The sequence below is a fragment of the Magnolia sinica genome, chromosome 1, assembly GCF_029962835.1.
Source record: "Magnolia sinica isolate HGM2019 chromosome 1, MsV1, whole genome shotgun sequence".
NCBI classification, from domain to species: domain Eukaryota; kingdom Viridiplantae; phylum Streptophyta; class Magnoliopsida; order Magnoliales; family Magnoliaceae; genus Magnolia; species Magnolia sinica.
In genome coordinates this window covers 6070545-6092227 of record NC_080573.1, presented here as the reverse complement: position 1 = coordinate 6092227, position 21683 = coordinate 6070545, and the positions used below count along the sequence as shown (strand labels likewise).

Here is a 21683-nt window from a genome sequence, read left to right as displayed (position 1 = left end):
TGACTAGTGTAGTTGTACCTAAACTGTCTTGGAGTTATGTGTGGCGCCTCTAATGCCTGTTTGCTTTCATTTCTGTTGCTTGTTTGCTTATGCTTGATGGAACTTGCTGTTTGTGTTTTACCTATTTGATATATTATGTTGCAGCCTCAGTCAACTAACTAGTTAAGGATCCTGGCTTGACTCAGTCAACTAGCAAGTACTAGAGGCTTGGAGAGTTTAAATAAGTCACAATTAGTGAGCTTCTCAGCCCATTAAGAAGATATAGACCCTGGCCTAGCCCAAATAATCATTGGCTTCAAAGTAGAATTCTCACCCCTGTTTGAATGTTTTTAGCTTTTAAGTTGTCTCTTTTCTTTCTTTTTTTTTTCTTTTTTTCTTTTCCTCTTTTTTTTTTTTTTTTCACTAGGGGAATATAATGCTTCATAGGCCTACATTACCTTGTTCATCTACCCACGCCATAAAACCAATATGCTTAATTCTTAACAACAAAAAAGTAAAAAAAGAATCACATCGGGAAGCTTTATAAAATGATTTTTACTTGATAGATCAATACAAATGGTATGTTCCTATGGCTAATTAATAGTGTTTTCATAGCAGATCTTCTTACATAGTTATGGTGAACATGTTTCCAATTGCATACCTGAATTTCTTACTTCCTGTTTCCCCAATTTTCATTTTCACATATTTGCATAATTGCTATGACAAATAATATTGTAAAATGGGATGTTTCTTGCCACATCTATTTCTCAGCCTGGAAACTATGACTCCTTATATGCAGAAGTCATTAGTCTAATTTACTTTACTTTTTCTTTGCTATTCACATCAAATATAAAGAGATGCTCCATTGTCGTTTGCTTCATTACCAATGAGTTTTGTGGAAGCTATCTTTGCAACATTGATCTGTTGATTTCTCTAAATTGTGTGTCACAATGCTTAACTGAAAATAGCAGTTGGAACAACATGTAATTGAAATCAAGGTTTTTGCTTGGTGGGGGTGGGGCTAGAATACTAAGCAACAGGACAACATGCAATTGAAACTATGTTTTTGCTTTGTGGGATGGGCTAGGTTACTTGCTGAGGGTTCTTGGGGTGGTAATCTAGAATGATCCAACTAATGTAAGGCAATTAATTGTAATTTGCAGAAAAATATCAAAGAAAGGGAAATTTTAGTATGGGTTCAGTATATAATAAGGAAGTTTTTCTTTAAAATACAAAAAATAACTTTCAATTGTGTTTATTGGATTTTTTGTTAACATTGTATTAGTGCCAAATTTCATGAAATATCAAGAGATTTTGCACCAAATTGATTAATAATGAAATATCATGATATTTGTGCCAACCAAATTCACCCCAAGTTATTGAATTTGTGAATATGGGAAATGTTCCTATATAGTTGACCTTACCATTAGCTATTTTAGGTCAGTTTCCCTTAGGATTTCAGGTCCATTGCTCCCCATTCCTTTTTCCCAAATCAACTTGACTTTTGGAGAGGATTTTGAGGAGATTAGGCATTCATTTGCTGGGGGATTCAAGACAGGGTGCCAAACAGAGGAAGTTCCTTGTTTGTCACAAACAGGAATTTTAGCCTTAGTATAAAATTGTGGTTGGAGTTGAAAATCAGTCTGTTACATAGTATTAAATTGTAGTGAATAAATAATATATTATGGTTCTTTTCAGTTTTGCCAATAATAAATCATTTGCCAATAATATTGCAGAGTTTGCTTTTGGTCTTGCAATAAACTTGGTTTGCAATAAACTACATTAAATGGAAGTCTTGTGGAACAGGTAATTCACCTTTGAACTTTAATATTTTCTTTTAAAGGATTATGTACTTTTACATTTTACATTTTACTTGTTAGTATTGAATGCTACCACTTAAGGATACCTTTGGTTTTTCAGTGAAAGTCTTGCGGAACAGGTAATTCACCTTTCTTTCTTTTCTTTTCTTTCTTTCTTTTCTTTCTTTCTTTCTTTCTTCAGGAGTGTTTCAGTTTTACAGAAAGAAGAGCAAGGTTAAGAACAGGTAATTCACCTTTGATCAGCTCACTGTTTGCTATGGTTGCATCTGATTTTTTTCTTTTTCTTTTTTCTTTTTTTGCTGATTCTGATTTTTCTGTAGCTGATTTGGATTTTTTAGGACATGGATGGATATAATCTGTGCTCAGATTTTGATTATTTTGCAGTTATTTGGATTTTTTTTGCTTTTCTATCGCTTATTTTGATTTTTTTTCTGGCTATGCATGCATCACGCATCTGATTTTGGACAGTGGATTAGCATACAGGCACCTCGTTCAAGGTGTGTTTGAGAATGTGAAAATTGATAGACCCAAATTTATTTCCATCCAGAACTGAATTTAGAAACTATGGTCAAATTATCATGCATGGGTTGACTATTATGAGATCTTTATGAGATTTCCAAAGAGAGTTTGATTTCTTTAGAACAACGGCCCGTTTGGTAGAAGAGGTAACACCTTTAGCCGTGCTCTCTGAGCAGTAGCTCATTTGGAGCCCGCTTTCACATTGACCAAAGGGTCCTAGCATGGAACTACCAGATCTGTCCGTTGAGTCTAAAAGTGAGATGCAGTATTTTTTATTTTTGTTTGTTAATCTTATTTTATGCTTATACTTATGAAGGCACTTAATTTAATGGATTTGATATTGAATTTTATATACTTATAGGAGTTGAGGCTAGGGGCTTTATATTCATCAATCTCTTTCAAAAATAATTGATCTTACTTAATTTATTTTTGAGGATTTTACAGATAATTACCTCCTTAATATAGATTGTCAAATATATACAAAGCGAGTTTGATTTCTTTATAACAACAATCCGTTTGATAGAAGAGATAACACCTCTAGCCGTACTCTCTAAGCAGTAGCTTTTTTGGAGCCCACTTTCATGTCAACCCAAGGGTCCTGGCGTGGAACTACCAGATCTGTCTGTTGAGTCTAAAAGTGAGACATAGTGTTTTTTGTTTTTGTTTGTTAATCTTATTTTATGCTTATACCTATAAAGGCACTTAATTTAATAGATTTGATATTGAATTTGGTATGCTTACAGGTTAAGTTGCAAGTTATTATATAGAATTTATTCGATATCTTCTATTTTTGTAAATGCTGTTAATAGTTAGTTGGATGATGAATGATGCTTGTGATTGAGAATAACAATAAGCAACTTATTATGTGTGCGTGTTATCCTTAGAGGATTTATTTTTTAGGGGGACATGATATTCTTGCAACCTATGGTATGGTGCCCCAATATTGCTTTTATACTACTAGTATATAGTAGATATTATTAGGTTAATTTATCAAAACAAAATTTGTTTATTCAGTTTAAACACATTTTGTTATTAGTTAGCTAGATGATGAATGTCAATTACGATTGATTATGAAATTGTTTAAGTATAGGACAATCAGTTGCCCATTATAGAATTGATTTCTTCAGAACAACAGTCCGTTTAGTAGAAGAGGTAACACCTCTAGCCGTACTCTATAAGCAGTAGCTCCTTTGGAGCCCGCTTTCATGTCGAGCCAAGGGTCCTATTATGGAACTACCAGATCTGCCTGTCGAGTCTAAAAGTAAGGCACAGTATTTTTTATTTTTGTTTATTAATCTTATTTTATGCTTATACTTATGAAGGCATTTAATTTAATAGATTTGATATTGAATTTTGTATGCTTACAGGTTAAGTTGTAAGTTATTAATTTAATGAATTTAGTATTGAATTTGTTATTAGTTAGCTAGATGATGAATATCAATTACGATTGATTATGAAATTGTTTAAGTATAGGACAATCAGTTGCCCATTTAAGAATTTCCATGTGGCCTAACATAGATATAATGTGCTTTTGGAGGCATAGAAATTCTTAAATTGTCTCACGTTTGGACAATTTAAGGTTGGATAGATTAGAATGCTTTTGGTTTTTTAATTTAAATGTTCATGCTTGTTCTGCATTGCATCTCTTCATTTATCTCTGGTTACGTTTCTTACATTTATTTGTGCGGATACTTGACGTGGGAATAAAATGCAAGATTAATGTATCTGGAAAAACATAGGGAGATGTTGCCGGAATTTCGGTGTGGGCATTTAAATGAAAAGATGAAAGCATTACAATCTATCTGATCTTAGATGGATGACTGATTTAGTCAATTAGTTAGAGATATCATTAAGGATTCTATTGGATGTCTAAATCTTTGACAATAGTGAATCATCAAGTGAGTCATTCTAGTTAATCTTTCATAGGAAGCTTTGTTGGGCCTACCTTGTATTTCCACTAACTTGTCGAAGTGCCTGAGGAACATAGTGATGGATAAGAGTTGGATTCGTATGTCAAGGTACCTTAATAACTTTTAGTTGTTATGGCCCATTGGTTAAAATGCATTTTTTTGACATGTCCTCCAATTTCATTAGATGGTTTACGGTGAGCAATGAATACTTAAGTGGAGCTGTGAAATTCCTAAATTTTACATTTGCAAATGCAAGCAATAAAAGGAAGATCCTATGTCCATGTAAGAAATGCAACAACAACTATTGGGTGTCTCAACAAGAAGTATACGATTATATTGTCTGTGATGGATTTAATATGAGTTACACCCATTGGCGTTTTCATGGAAAAGCTACATCTTCTTTTATGCCTACTACTGCAAATGTTGAAGGTGATGATCCAGATCCATGCGACGATATGCATGGATTGTTGGAAGATGCATTTGGTTTTTTGTGCCTGGATGGTCAAGAGAATGATGTAAAATATGAACCTACACCGGGCTTAATACTGAAGCGCAATAATTTTTCAAATTGGTGGAATACGCAGACCAAGAATTGTACCTAGGATGCAAGAAGTTCACCAAGCTATCTTTCGTTGTTTGACTATATCATATGAAGTGCCCGGTAGATGGAGTGACAAATCGTTCACCATGTTGATTGAACTACTGAAGGTGGCACTCCCCGAGGATGAAACTTTACCAAAGTCTTTCTATGAAACCAAGAAGATCATTGGGGACTTGGGCCTCAAATATGACAAAATTGATGCTTGTCCCAACGATTGTATATTGTATTGGAAAAAGGCCGCTGGTGAGCAATCATGTGCTACGTGTGGTGCTTATAGATGGAAAACGGTTAAACATCAGTTAGATAACGAGGCATCTTCTTCATTAGTAAAAGATCGAAAAATTTCGGCTAAGATATTACGACATTTTCCCTTGAAACCAAGGTTACAGAGATTGTTCATGTCATCAAAAACAGCTTCCTCTATGGAATGACATTTCGAGAGTCACACCAACAATGGAATATTAAGGCATCCTGCTGACTCCTCAATGTGGAAAACTTTTGACCATGACCACCCGACTTTTTTTCGGACAGACGCAATGTTAGACTCGGGTTAGCAGCTGATGGTTTCAATCCATTCAAGACAATGAGCATTACTTATAGCACATGGCCTGTTATTCTGATACCATATAACCTACCACCATTGATGTGCATGAAGCAACCATATCTCATGTTATCCTTGCTTATTCCTAAATCTTTTAGACCTGGTAATAACATTGATATATATACATATATATATATATATATGTATGCAACCTCTGATAGATGAGTTCAAGGAATTGTGGGAGGTTGGCACAGACACGTATGATGCCTCAAATAATGAGATATTTTGAATGCGCGTGGCATTGTTATGTACTATTAGTGATTTTTCTGCGTATACAAACTTGTCTGATGGAGCACTAAAGGACGCCTCGCTTGTCCTTGTTGCAATAAAGACACTTTGTCTAAATGGTTAAAACATGGTTGAAAGTTTTGTTATATGGATCATCATCGCTTCTTGAAATTGATCATAAGTTTAGAACTGATAGCAGATCCTTTGATAGCATGAAAGAATTTTGTGAGGCGCCAACTTCGCTATCTGGGTCTGATGTGTTAGCACAGTTGCTAGGAATTAATGTTATATTTGGAAAGATGACTTCTAGCAATCATGGACATAAGAAAAGATAGGAGGATAATGTGAAAAAATGATATAATTGGAAAAAGCAGAGTATCTTCTTCAATTTACCATATTGGGAGAATAATCTGTTGCGTTACAATCTAGATGTGATGCATATTAAAAAGAATGTGTGTGACAATATGCTTGGGATATTGTTGAACATCGAAGGGAAAACAAATGACAATATGGAGGCACATCTTGACATGCAAGATATGGGTATATGAAAAACATTACAACCAAGACAGCTCTCATTAAATAAAATATATTTGCCACCTACATGCTCTACTATGTCATCGAGTGAGAAGGATGATTTCTGCAAAGTCTTGAAGCGGGTGAAACTTTCATATGGTTATGCAGCCAATATTTCATGATGTGTGCATCTCAAAGAGTTTCAAGACTTAAGAGCCATGATTGTCATGTTATGATGTAACAAATACTTCCATTGGTGATACGAACAACACTCCCTCAGTGTGTGAGCTCAACCTTGCTTGAATTGAGCAGTTTCTTTAAGGAATTATGTTATAAAGTAGTCCAACTAAAAGATTTCGACCGACCGGAATATCAAATTATGTTAACACTTTGCCATTTAAAAAAGATCTTTCCATCAACGTTTTTTGATATTATGGTGCATTTGCCTATTCATATAGCGGGTGAAGCCAAACTAGCAGGACCTGTACAATACCAATGGATGTACCCCGTTGAGAGGTGCATGCTAATATTTATAAATTAAATTTATTTTCTATGCTATTCCAGTCATGCTAATCGACTATACATTTTTATAATATTGGTGACCATAGGTACGTGCACACACTGAAGTCATATGTACGTAATAGAAGTCAACCCCAGGATTCAATTGTAGAAGGGTACTTGGCAGAAGAATGCTTAACTTTCTACTCGAGGTACTTGTATAATTTAGAGACAAGGTTCAATCGACCAATACAGAATAATGACTATGGTAACACCGTTACAGAACAATCATCTATTTTTCCACAAATAGGTCATGCATTAGGGAAGGCTAAGGTTTGTGTATTGGATAAAGTTGCATTTACACAAGCACATCGATATATTCTATTTAACAGCAGCGCACTCATCCCATTTCTTAAGTAAGACAACTATAACACTTAATTTATATATGTGGAAAATAACTTCCCACCGTGTTTCTTACTGGAACCAATTTATATGCAGAGAAGACATGAATGTTGTTAAGTAGAAGAATCTTCGCTCACGACCAAGGGATATAGAACGCATTCACAATGAAACATTTCATGAATGGTTTAATGATCATGTAAGTAGTCGAGGTAATAAGTCGACTGACATGTGCATGTTCATTTATTTTCATTGTCTAGACATGTACTTCTGTTTTAACATTTTTTATATTCGAATAGGTTGAACAGTTGCGCTATGCAAAGAATGAGCAGGTCTTAGAAGACCTTAGATGGCTAGCTCGAGGTTCTAATATAGCAAGAAGATATAAGGGCTTTATAGTAAATGGCTTCAGGTTTCATATTAAAGATCGAGAGAAGAAAAGAAAAAATCAACATCGTGGAGTTGTGGTGACTACAAAGACATCAAGCTTTGCGAGTGTTAATGACAAAAACCCTATTATAGGAGATGTAACTCACTATGTTGTCTTGACAGACATCATTAAACTAGAATATTGTGGTGATCGGAAGGTTGTATTATTTAGGTGTGATTGGGTTGATGTTCTATCTTAGGGCTGGGGTGTGAGGAAGGATAAGTTTGGGTTCATGCTCGTGAATTTAAAATGGCTATGCCATACTAGTCAATAGTTGTTTGATGAACCATTTGTGTTCGCATCTCAAGTTGAGCAGGTGTTCTATGTGCAAGACCCTGTCGAGAAATATTGGCATGTTGTAGAGAGGACGAAACCTAAAGATTTATTTGAGATGCGTGGGGAAGAGTCTGCAGATGATGTTGACACCAACTTAGAGAGTTCATCATGCAATGATCAAAGTTTAGAGGACTCAAGTGATGACATTATTAGTTCATCATAAAATTTGTATAATTTTTGTTACTTATGTAGGTATGAAAAGCATGTGAAAGGAAGGAAAATCAGGTGGGCCCCATAGTCAAATCACTGGTAGTTGTCCACTCTCAAATTGTTCTATGGTGTGCCCATATTCAAATTTTTTGCTTCTGCTTTTTTTTTTTTTTTTTTAAAGTGGAACGAAGCCACCAAAGATTTATTGAAAACAAAATAGAAGTTGTACTATCCTTCGGGCAGCCTCCAACAAAAAGCTAAGGAGGCCACCTATCACATACCTGCATATAAACTGGACAAGAGAGACAAAAATAAAGACCGCCATGAAAAGGTCGGGCGAAGAAGACGCTCGGGCCAAACTAGCCAACACCAACAAAACAGCCAGCCAGCACCAAACGTTTCAAACTCTCAAGTTCCCCAGGCCCGCCTTATCAAGAACCAGAGAACCCCTAACTCGCCTAGGTAGCTCCAATGTTGAGAGGAAGAAAGAATTAGCACAACCGGCACTAGCCGCTTTGGCTAACACATCTGCCACAGCATTCCCCTCGCGGTAAATATGCCTGAAGGAGAGATTAAGGGCACGACTGAACTAGTGGATGGCCTCCATCATGTACTAAATATTCCATGGGCATTGGCTAGAAGGGTCGCCCGCAGCATCCACAACAATCTTCGAGTCGGATTCAACAGCGATGTTCGAGAGACCCAGTCTACTACATAGGATGATACCGAACATGGCCTGAGCCTCCGCTATCATGTTCATAGTGGATCCATAATACCTATGAAAAGCAAAGATGAAGCAGCCCTGAGAGTCCCTATAAACCCCTTCTCCACCACTCTCTCCCAGATTACCTTGAGAGGAGCAATCTACATTTAGCTTGACCCACCCCAAAGGAGGTCTTAACCACTTGACTAACTGAGGTTTGTCACTAGGAATCACCCTATCGGACGGAAGATGTAGGGCTTGGATAGAAGTAGAGTCGATGAAGGAGGGAGATTTACTGGCAAGCATTGAATTGCCAATTTCCTACAACCATTTAGAGACCCAGGCAATGACCATATGGCCAAACATCTTGGTCCCATCAAATCGAGAGGCGTTACGACTGACCCAAAGTTCCTAAGAAATGAGAGCAGGAGTCAAGCCTAGTAACAGCTTGAGGCACGTTGAAGAGGATGCCCTCGAAGACCAGAATATGATTCTCTACTTAATAGTGTAAGATGGGATTATGGGAATATCAAAGATTCGGTGGAAGTGGGCCCAGACTTCAATGGCAATGGACCCCGAATAGAGCAAGCGATCCATGTTCTCCTCACGGTAAGCAGGGGACCCAATGGCCTGACTATGCGATGCAGCGTGAGAGTGGGAGTCAGCGAGAGGGGGCTGATCAACAGAAGGCTACCACAGAGGTGGAGAAGACACTAACCGTTGGGACGCTGGCTTTGTATTGTTAGGAAGTTGACTCCAAGCCTGAGGAGAAAGGGCCAGACCGAACTAGGCCTGGTCTCTGAGGAGGTTATGCTACAGCCTCTGTCTGCCCTGAATTGGATCAATGGCATGCGCCCATGGACTGCTACCTGCTGAGGACTCGAAGACACCATCGCAGCATTCACACCGCGAGGCTAAACTCACCCATGATTTTTGGACAGCCACGTCCACTGGAATGGCGTTATGCATGATTTTCCACATGAAAATGCCGATTTTAGGCAGAAGAGCCATATTCCAAGCCCACAGCGCCCATCGGGGCTTCTGCCTACGCTGATGAATCCACTGCTAAGCTAACTTCACTGAAAATTTGCCTGAAGCCGAAAGGTCCCAAGCCAAGGTGTCTTCCCTGTAGGACAGCGGGGCTGGGCTGTCCCTCAACGACAAATAAATGTTGGAAGGATGTCACTGATTTCTTGCAGAGAAAATCTGGCTGATGGGGTAAAAAAATCCTTAACCGAGGCTTCCCTTAGATGATTCAGAATGGGGCCTTCCACCATACCTGCTAGGAAGCCTTCCCCGCTCAAGTTTTGGGTCCAGAAATTGACACAACCCTCGCCTAGAAGCCATTTTGAATGAAGGATCGTGTACGGGAGAGTCTTTAACATATCCTTCCAAACGATCAAATTCATAACTAAGTCCGTGCCTCTGAACTTGATGAGCTTGTTAATGTATTTAGTCGACATGAGTCTCGCCCAAAGAGATCTCCCCTCCAGAAAATTTCTACTCATTTTAGTCCTGAAAGCTTTCATAATATCCTCCATGCTTCTAAAACCTAAGCCTCCCTCCTGCATAGGGTAGCACATCTTCGACCACCTAATCCAGTGCTTCTTCTTCTTACCCTCCACGTTCCCCCAAAAGAAATTGGCTAGGCTTGATTCAAGCAACCTACATGTTGCTTTGGGAATGTTCACCGCTGACATAACATGGATAGGAATACTGGACAACACATGTTTAATAAGGACCATTCTGGCGGCTGGGTTGAGAAGTCTTGCTTTCCATCCCGCTATCTTGCCTAGAATTTTCTGGACTAGTGGAAGCATGAGAGGAGCCCGGATTTTACCTTTCATCAGAAGAATGCCCAGGTAAGTGCATGGGAGTTTGGCCTGCTTAAACCCCATCAAATTCCTAATTTTTCGGGCTTTAGCTGGCGACGCTTTCTTGGGAAGAATGAATGATGTTTTGTTGATGTTCACTTTTTGGCCGGACACTTGTTCATAATCAGCTATGAACCTAAGGGGAGCATGCACTGTTCGAAGCCTCCCATTCAAGAATAATATGGCATCATCTGCAAAAAATAAATGGGTTATCATTGGACAATTATGGGGGATCTTGAACGGCTGGTAAGCTCCTGACATAAAGAGGTTGCGAATGCCCTAGCTGAGAACCTCAACTGCTAGGATGAAAAGCAAAGGAGATCGGGGATCCCCTTGTAATTTTAGACCTCTAGACGATGGGAAGAAACCGAAGGCCTTGCCATTGATGAGAATCAAAAATCAGCTGCCCAACGAACAATGCTCCACTTGGGGAATCCAGCTTTAGTGAAAGCCGAACTTCTTAAGCACTTTGGGTAGGAACGACCATTCAACCCGATCGTAAGATTTTTCCATGTCTAGCTTCACTATCATATTGCCACCAAACACTTTGCGATCCAACTCGTGGGTCATTTCCCTAGCAATCGAGATGTTCTCCACAATGGATCTACCCTTGACAAAAGCCCCTTGTTCTTCAGAGATGATGGAGGCCAGCCTAGACACGACAATCTTGGAGAAAATCTTCATAATGCCTTTGCAAAGGCTAATGGGCCGGAAGTCTGCCATGGTTTTCGGGTTACTTTTCTTGGGGATTAGGCAGATGTGATAGCATGGAATGATCTAGGGAGGGGCTCACCTGTAAAAAAGCCTTTCGCTGCTTCAAAAATGTCATCACCAATAATATCCTAACAAGAGGAGTAAAAGGCTCCACCAAACCGGTCCGGCCCAGGGGCGCTATCGATAGGGATAGATAACGCAGTGGCCTTAACTTCATCGATCGTGAGTAGGCCCATTAAATTTGAGTTCATCTAATCTGAGACTAGCGTCAGAATGCATAAGAAAATGGCTTCAAAGTCAGCCCTCTCTTGCGAAGAGAAAAGGTCCTTAAAATAATCCACTGCCACCCTGCCAATATCTTCACTGTTATCCACATATTCCCTAGTCGAAGTATTGATTCTATTGATAGTCATCCGTCTACGTTTGTCCATCACCGAATCATGGAAAAACTTGGTATTTCTGTCCCCTTCTTAAAACCATTTAATCCTAGACTTCTGTTTTTAAAATAATTCTTGCTGGAGCTGGGCTATCTGGAGGTTCGCCTTAGCCAAGTTCAGCCTTTCTATACCAGCATCAGACATAGAGGAAAGGAGGGAAGCTTTAGCTCTAACAATCTCATCATCTGCCTTCTGCACGCTATTATGCACATCACCAAAAGTCAATTTATTCCACTCTTTAAGGATCGTTTTCAAATGCTTCATCTTAATCAGAACTTTAAACATGGGGGCTACAGCCACTTCTATCTCCCAGGCTTCCTTGACAGCCCTTTTGAAGTCCTCGTGGGTGGTCCACATGCGTTGGTAGTGGAAGGGATGAGGGAAGTCCGTTGTGGCATCCTTGAAACTCATGAGTAATGAAGAATGATCAAAAAAAGCCCGCGTAAGTTGGTCAACTTTAAAGAATAGGAGGGAGCTCATCCACCTCGCATTGACGAGCATCTGATCAAGTCTGGCCCATCTTCACCCCCTACCAGATCTGTTGTTGCACCAAGTGAAGGTAGATCCAGAAAATCTTGCATCAATCAAACTAGAGTCATTTATGGCCTCCTGAAAATCACTCATCGACGCTGTGAATGAAGGGGTACCACCCAACCTCTCATCTAAGCACATAGTAAAGTTAAAATCCCCGTAGGCTAGCCATGGGCCATTGGCCATATTAGAAATCATTTTGAGCTCATCCCACAACACCTTTCTCTGCTCCTTATCACAGCTAGCATAAATGGCCGATATCATTAGTGGAGGATAGTTGCCACTCGATAACAATAACGTGATGCATTGCCTAGATGCATTGATTATTTGAACATGAATACCTTGATTGGTTAGGACCCAAATTCTTCCTGCTGTGGCTTCTTCCATTAAATGGAACCCGAACCCCAACTTCGCTGCCACGCGATCTCTCTTATTTTCTCTGATCATCGGTTCCTAGAGAATGAGAACTGCAACCTTATGCCTCTTGATCAACTGCCTCAGATGGCGGGTAGTTTAAGCATTACCTACCCCTCGCACGTTCTAAGAAAGAATGTTAAACATCTGAAACCCATCCATTTCTCTCGGCCCTTCTGCGAATGCTTCTTAATCTCTGACTCTTCCTTTTAATCGTAAAGGTAACTGGCCTGCCCTTTCTTTTGACCACCGCTGTTGGAATGACAGGGATAATTTCTGCTTTACTACCTAGTTCGGATGGTTCTGATTCGATGGATTCATCAGAAGCTACCCTCACATCAATATCAACCCACAAAGATATACCTCTATCATCAAAGGATGGACCATTTGGGATGGGCTGATCTGTTGGTTGAGGACAGGAGTTGCTAACTATGCTCCAACTGGGAGTGACTGTGCAAACCTCGAGCTGACCCTATTCTCTGTTAACTCGATGGATAATCTCAATTGCCGGCACCATAGGCTCCACTCGAGAAGTGGTGGGCTTTGATCGATTCTCCTTTGTTCTAAGGATCAAATTCTCCATTGTTATATGATATTGGGCCTATCTGGCTGAGAGGAAGGGATTTGGAATTCTGCATCACCGACCCCTCCCTGAACAATTGTTGAACTCCAGATAACCAGCCCTCCCAATCATCCATGATATTTATATCAATATGGAGCCTGGAAAGATTCGAAGGCACGTTGGGTGGGAATGGAGTGGTGGAAGGTTGAGGGGAGTTAAGGAATGGGTTGGTGGATCTCAGAGGTTCAAAGGGGCTGGACATAAGTTCAGGGAGTTGACGAGGAGTAGCTTTGACTAGGGGCCTAAGGGTGGGCAGTTGACTGGGAGGGCTAACTGGGATAGAATGGTCCTGCAAATCTACCTGGTGACTTCCACTCTGAAGAAGATTAGGCCACTGATGGTGTGTGTGGTGTGTAAGTTAGTTAGGCATGAATAGAGGGTCAGAATTGAGATCCCCTGAATGTCTGAAATAGTAACATCATTAACTCCATGAAGTCGATCAGCTTATACATGGGATATAGGATGGGCTTGGGCAGGTCCAACATTAACAAAATTAGCTTTCAGCTAACTAGCCTAGGCCGATTACTCCTTCTGAGTAACCTGATTAATTACCTATGTCATGGGATGGTTCAGTGAGGTGTTTGATCGAGCAGCTGGAGGGCCTTCTCCCCCATTCCCCTGAGCGGATTCCTGGTTGGCAGGATCCCTTCCCCCTTCATTATGGATATTTTCCTGTTGTTTCCAAAACTTCTAATAACCCATTGCTTCGTTCCTTCCTGCCGAGTTTCTTTACGCCTCTCCTTCACCTGATGATTATCTAACAACACGAAGACTTGATAAAACCTCCCTTCCACCATTATGTTTAATTTTTTGAAAGATTCAAGTCTTGCAATGACAATATCTTGACCCTGGCATACCATCTGTTCAGGCTCTTTAGCGACGTTGGGTCCATTTCTAACTCCCCCCCAACTTTTTCTGCAATCTGACCGATTGTTTGCTCACACCATGCATGCAATGAGATTCCCTCAATACGAATCCAAACTCCTCTTCTCGGGACCTGCATTGCTGGACCCCATATTCTCACGTTGGCCAGGCCCAACTTGTCATGAAGGATTTTGTCACACGAAAATGCCAGGATCACTTCCCTTGAGAAAAATTTCAGGGCATAAGCTTTTTCTACTAGCTGATATATCTCAACTTGGGTAACCCGAAACTTGGAGCCATTGATCCCATCACGCGGGGATTGGGGGCTAGTAGTTGCATCTAGAGCTATACCCGAGTCGAGCCGAGTATTGCCCAGCTCATACTCGGCTCACACTGCTCGAGTCCTACTCGTACTCGGCTCTGCTCGGGCATCGAGCATGGATTCCCTGCTCATGCTCTACTCGTCCGAGTACGAGCAGAAATCGAGCCGAGTCGAGTCCGAGTTCGAGTATGAGTCCAAATTTGAGCCCAATTTCTATATTAACATATTAATAATTTATATATTAACATATATTAGCTATATTAACATATATGAACAATTTTAACATATATTAATTATATTAATATATATTAGCTATACTAACATATTAACAATTTCTGACATATATTAGCAATATATGATATCAATTTTTGACATATATTAATAATTTATACAAAAAAAAATATTAATACCCTTGAGTACAAGTTGAGCACACGAGTCTAGTATTGAGTAGAGTACTGAGTCGACTATTGCCCAGCTTGTACTCTGCTTATAATCAAAACGAGTATCAAACTTATGCTTGTGCTCGGCTTAAACTCATACCGAGTCGAGTAATTCCGAGTCGAGTCGAGCGACGTAACCGAGCTTACTCTGCTCGTGTACAGCTCTAGCTACATCTAAGGATTCCTCGACCAGGGGATAGCAAACTCCGCTCTGCCTTTATCTGATATCCATTTGGGCACAATGACTGTGGCAGTTGGGCGGCGGAGGGGACGGGAGAGAAGTGGCCTCTGCATAGAATCGGTGGTCAGTTCTATTGTTGCTGACTATGTTGGGGTTTACCATAAGCGTATCTGGCTGGTTCCTGGAAGAAGTGGGAGAGATAGTGGGTGGAGATGGGATTAAGGGTACCTGAGCGACCGGCCTTTGGATCCTTCTTCCTCCATCACCATCGGAGGGTCTGTTGGAGGGTCGGTTGATTGCAGTGCTGACCAACATTCTGCGGCGCCCCAGAAGTCGGCCATTAAGGAGCTCAATCGCAGATTTCGCATCCTCTCGTCGCTTAAAGGTAACAAAAGCAAAACCCTTACTCCTTTCGGATGCTGGGAAGGAAGGGATGAAAATGTCGGCTAGGGCACTGAACTGCCCGAATCTGGCTTTAATATCCTCAGTTGATGCCGTAAATGGGAGGTTACTGATGAAAAGTCTGCACTCTGTTCGTGGGTTTTTCCGCCACACCTCCTTCAACTCCCCTTTCTGGCCAGCATTGTCAGTCCCAACCCGATCCCCCATCCGGGGTGAAGGGAGACCGAACAAAGCCCCTGACCATATGAATCGCCTTCAAATAGCCTTCAAATCGCCTTCAAATTGCCTTCAAATAGACTTCAAATCGCCTTGACTAAATATTTACCTGGTTGCAAGTATATTGTTCACAGAGTTTATGGTAGACGGAGAGTTTGAGTTAGGGTTGTATTTGGGATCATCTTCTTCATTTCGCTTGAGAAGTAGATCCTCTTTACCCTCATCATCCTTTGCTTCTGCTTTAAGGGTATTCCACATATTAAAATTTTCAGAGAGATACAGAGAATTTTATGAGTTGTTTGGGTGAATTTTGAGAAAATAGAGTATACTGATGCCATTCACTACATGACGATTTTTGGTATTTCAATGGTTTTATGGTCTTTCCCAACCTGTTGTTTGTATGGGAATCAAGCGATTGAATGTCCAGTCGATATTATTGAGCTTTTATACTGACTTCAATTGAATTAATAGAATTTTCATTCGAGGCCAATAGTCTGTACAAATGGGGATATTTTGCATTGATGATGATGATACAGATCATTCGTCTGGTGGATCCCAATGTGAATGTTCAACAAATTAGAAATCTACTCTATTGAACAATCATAGTTATCTGATCGGTGGACTTCCTTGAGTTGCGTATGCATATCTCTAGTTGCTGCATCATTTCATCTACAATTTGATGTTTACAGATGTTTCTGCATCATAAATATTGGGAATGTAATTACAATTTGATCATTGCCGGTCTATCTTTCCTATTAACTAAATTATGTATTTCAAGGTTATTTTCTCCATCAACGCAAGGTAGAGATGACAAATTCCCTGAGAAAGGTCAGTATTTCTCATACGAAACTAAAGAGCAATGATGTACAAATGCATTTATGTAGAATGTTTCTTGTTGCTTGCTTTCTGTAGGTTCATATGTATGTAGATTCTCAGGAAAAGGTTATAGCTCAGTGTTAGGTAACACCATTTTAATCCGGGTTTTTGTTTTTTTGCTTTTTTGTTTATTTATTTATTTTTGTTTTGTTTTTTGCCAAACACAAAAAAGGAACCCATCATGCTGGACTGGCAAGGTTATACGCCATCTATTAATGGATTACAATCCTTAAGGGCCTGTTTGGATTTGCGGTTAGGGTTGTATTGCATTGTATTAATGGGTCTGATGTGACATTAGCAATGTTTGGTCAAGAGTAGCCAACCTTGGTATACGAAGCGCGCAAATACATGGCGGAGCCAGAATTTCTGACTGCCGGTATTGTACTGTCAGTGCTGTCTGCTGCCATTTGTACAACGTCTTCATTGCGTTGTAAACGCGGATGACTTTCAAACAGGCCCTTCCATTGCATACTTCTGGGGGAAGAGGGTGGGGAAGGTGAAGGGTGGGCCAGGGATGATGGACGGAGATGTAGATGGTTCTGTTGTGTTGTCCTCGTCTCCAGCATCATCTTCTTCTTTTGGTGAGAGATATGAGAATCCAAAGGTGAACATCACGAGGTTTAGAAGGAACGGGAGCTTGTTGAATGTTTCCAGCCCCACCACTCACTTTTGGGTAAGTCAGATGCACCTATCTTCCAGTTTGTACTAGTAGGGGCTCATTTTTCAATGATCCAAACCGTCGATCTGATTGGCCTCAACACGGATTATGTGTACACTAATTTCTCTTTACATTTGGGCAATTCTAGATTTTCATGATGGGCATAGGCCTTCTATCGGTTGAATCTATACAGTGAATTATTTTTCAGCCATCCATGTAGGACCGACATTTTGAGGGGTTTACCTTCTCGAGGATTTTATCCTTTGAATGGTTTGGATTACTGGATGATGGCTCCACTCGTACGAACTGGAAACCTGGACGATATTCTACTAACTTCACAGAGGTTTGCTAATGCCACACGGCTGGGGATGCTAGCCACATACCTTATACACGAAGGAACACGTGCTAATATGGAACGCGTGTTTACGATCAGAGCTTTTCATCAGCAGGCTGCTTTATTCCTCAGATGGGTCAAACTGGACAATAAACGGACGGTTACAACATATTCCAGCCGTCCATTTGCTGTGTGTGATATCAAATATGGCACGCCTGAGGTGTGAAATGGCCAGAAAATCTAAACTGTGTAGTGTAGACCACGTGATGGAAAGATCTGATTCTGATCTAGAGTACGTGTTCTATGGTGGCACGTGTGTGTGGATGGTCAGGGCTGCCGCACGCTTTTGAAATTAGCATTCTCTTTACGTTTTACATCATCATTATCACTCGTATCATATCAATATATCATGGATAAGCTGTAGTTGACAATACGTCCTCGTATCCAAACATTGATCTGTATAAGATATTGTATACTTGCCCGCACAATACCTCATATCCAAACATTGAATAATGGCATGGTGATAAGGATGTATTCTGACAACCGTCCAATGTATGCATGAACAATAACCAAATACAATACAATACACGAATCCAAACAGGCCTAATGGGCAACCATAGATGATACTTTCAGATATTTGCTAATAGTTTTCTCTCCATTGTCACAATCTAGTTCAGTAGGGCAGCCAACTGCAATGTAGCCAAACTAATTAAGCATCTACAAGCTAATTTAGTTGTGTTTGGATGTGCCAAATTGGGGAACCTATCTACACTTTCAGCTGAACCATTTCTTTTGCTTATGTTCTCTAATGATTTAGATCTTAATACAATTATCTGTTCTGTGCAGTGGAAATGGTAAGAAGGCAAGCTTTATTTCTAGGTGACTCAGAGCTGCAGCAACTACTTCACATCTTCAGGTACTTGTTGAAGAAGTGCATTATGGATTAAAAAATGGTTGTTTGACATAAATCATTTATGAAATGCTTGGGGGTTATCCACCATTTTACTCCAATGAATCAATGTCAACATGTTAAAAGGTAAAGATAAGATTCAGGATATTGTATCCGTGTTTGTTTTAAATTGATATCTTAAGACATGTTTCTATCACAGGGAAAGAAAAAACTGGAAAAGGATTGTAATAGTTCTTGTCAAGCATGGTGGGAGAGGTCTTGCCAAGCAATCTTCTACATTCTAATGGAAACTCAACGTTTCCTCACAGTCTTAGTTATAGATTTCTGTCCTTTATTCTTTAATCCAAGAAAATTGGTAGTCCTGTTTTATACCATCTTCCTGTGGTGTATTTTGTGCTTGTGAGTTGATCTTTCCCATGGTTGACAAAATCATTGCAGGCATCACCGGTATTTACCTTTGCGAACCAAGCAGGCCTTGACATGCTAGAAACCACGTTCATTGCTCTACACAATATTATGTTCGACAAGATTCTCGATGAGGGCTGCCGGAAGGGTTTGTGTTCAGAGTTTGGCAAGATTATGCAACAGGCAAGTATAATAAATAAGGACATTCTCTGTTACAGTAGGATATTTTTCTTGGCCTAATAAAACCGACTTGTGAGACCCACTGTCTTTCAATCCTTATTGCTCATATGGTGGGCTCCATAGTGGATGGGAGTTTCAAAAGAAATCCTTCATGGCCTTGAGACCAACCCAGCTAGGATCATTTGATTGAGGAAATTTGGTATTGACTCATTTCATGGCGTAATTTTTCATTGTAATCTTACAATTTGATTCATGATCTATGCTCTTTTAACAGATACATGGATAGCAGCGGGCTGAGCGGCAGGATTCCTTCAACGTTTGCTAACTTGAGAAACATGAAGATCTTGTAAGAGCTTGTGATTACATGAAATGTGGAAACCATCAAAACCATCCCTTAATTTGTTAATATCCACTGGAAAATCTTAATGGATTTCAGGTGGTCATGGAAAACAGGACCATGATTTTTCAGGCTCGTCTGAGTCTTAAAACCATGGTTTTTTACTATTTCATTTTGAACTTTTTGAAATTAATTTTTGGTTGGGTTTCTTGTTGATTTGCTTTCTGATATCTATGATGATTTTTTGTAGATATACTCAGATGCTTGACGGCCATAAAAACCATGGTGAAGTTGGATAAACCACTGATAGAACCAGGTGGTGGGTCTTGCCTCTGCGGCAATGCAATGGTGTAGGTGATGGGTGGGTGTTGCATTGTCAATGGTGGATGGGGTCTGGCCTTGGTGAAGTTGTTATTATTATTATTTTAATTTAATGCGTTCTTGTAAGTGATTTAACCCATGATATGAAGTGGGTTGATGGGCATGCATTACGCCACATGAACGGCCGTGGAATGGAATAATGTCATTTCTCAGTAGCTGTCCAATATAAGGACCCGGCTAGCCTTTTTATTTCTTGGGCCTGATCCAGTGCTCAGATCGAGATTGGCGCACTCACAGAACTGATGAAATGCATTTGATATCATGCCATTTCAGAGTGCATCTTACAGTGTTCTGTTTTCAGGGATTCGTTGGGATCACTGTAGATGAATCACCCTTTGATATTTTTCTTGTGTTCTTAAGCCATCACATACGATGGTTCAGATCTTTGAATATTGGATAGACACCATCCTTTGTGAAGCCCATTATTTTAACATTTTGGATCATCAGACCTTGGGCCCCACATTCACACAATCTGAATCTTGATTATCAGACATTGGGCCCCACAATCCACTACAAAGCTTTCAAGATTAAGCTTAACCTACAGCCCTATGTGTGGGGCCCACTGTGATGTATGCATGACATCCAAATTACAGGTTAAAAAAAAAAAAAGAAGGTTTCAATCAAGTATAAACATTAGCCCTCAAATATACTGGCATTTACCGGCATTTCAGTAGACATTTACTGCCGTTTATTGGGGATTTCCCGGGGCGGTAATAAACGTAATAAACAGTCGGCAAATGTCACATTAGGCGGTGGCCAGCACAACCGCTGGATAAAGACACAGACCGCTAGTAAAACCTTTACCGACTGAGCTTTTGCCAGCATTTTTCTGATTGTCAGTAAACGTTTTACCGGCGGTTTTCGTGGTCTTTACCAGTGGTTTTGACCGTCGGTAATGGATGGTTTTCTTGTAGTGATTACTGCAATACACCTATGAGCAGTATAAATATCCATAACCTACCATTGTCGAATCCCATCCCCAATCAACCAAGTTCTTACTTAGAAGATCATACATTGTCACATCCTACTGACCATCTACCTCGATTGTTTGTTTATACAGGCAATCACAAATATTTATCTTTTATTTATTTCTTTGCTTATTTTATTTATCTGTTGATTATACTGAGATTCAAATATAAATCAATACAATAGGCATTGTTAGCCTTTTTAGTTTTAATTCTTTTCATCCATCATTGTTTTATTAAGAAATACATGGCCATCGTTGAAAGAAATTCGTTACTGCAAGGAAAAAAAGTTCTCATTCAGAAGGACACATTCTAAAATGTCTGATATCATACAATAATAGGCGGCTGGGAAGGCATCTGATCTCACAAATCCATTCGCGATCGGTCTATCTCAGTATCGGGGGTTGCAAAGTGTTCAATTGAACTTGAGTTGAGCACAACTCTAGCACACCTGCACTTTTCTAGTCAAACACGTTTGATTAAATACAGGCCTCCGTTAACATATTTGGCACCATGTTTGATTGAATAATGAACATAATTTTTGTCACGCCCAATAGGACACAGTGTGTTATCCTTAGTATTTATCAATATATAAAACAAGATGTCTCTTAAATAATAATTAAAAAAAGGGAAGGTTTTATCCCTGAAGCTGAAGAAGAATCGTAAGACGAGGGATATCAAATTGAACCCGTTGACAGGAACGTAGGATCCTCTTCTTAGCCAACCTTAAAGATGTTGCAGAGTGCTTCATTCAGATGCAATGAGACTTATAGTAGATCGGAGAGGGTAGTAGAGTCATTTGATAGGGTGATAAAAATTCCTTCGAGAGACTTTTAACAACTTTGAATATCTAACATGCATCCAGTTTCTCCCTAGAATTGGAAGCAAAAATGGCTGGTCGAGTTCCCTACAAGGGCTAGCCAGACCAAACCC

General features: G+C 39.8%; 2 long non-coding RNA genes across 2 annotated transcripts; both read left to right on the top strand.

Annotated features, from left to right (window-relative positions):
* Positions 1–18343: 18343 nt before the first annotated feature.
* LOC131248456 (uncharacterized) lies at positions 18344–19069 on the top strand. Its single transcript, XR_009172344.1, has 3 exons — positions 18344–18488; positions 18682–18778; positions 18921–19069. It is a non-coding gene; the product is annotated as an uncharacterized LOC131248456 (long non-coding RNA).
* Positions 19070–19336: 267 nt separating this feature from the next.
* On the top strand, positions 19337–20077 carry LOC131248895 (uncharacterized). Its single transcript, XR_009172684.1, has 2 exons — positions 19337–19413; positions 19655–20077. It is a non-coding gene; the product is annotated as an uncharacterized LOC131248895 (long non-coding RNA).
* Positions 20078–21683: the final 1606 nt, after the last annotated feature.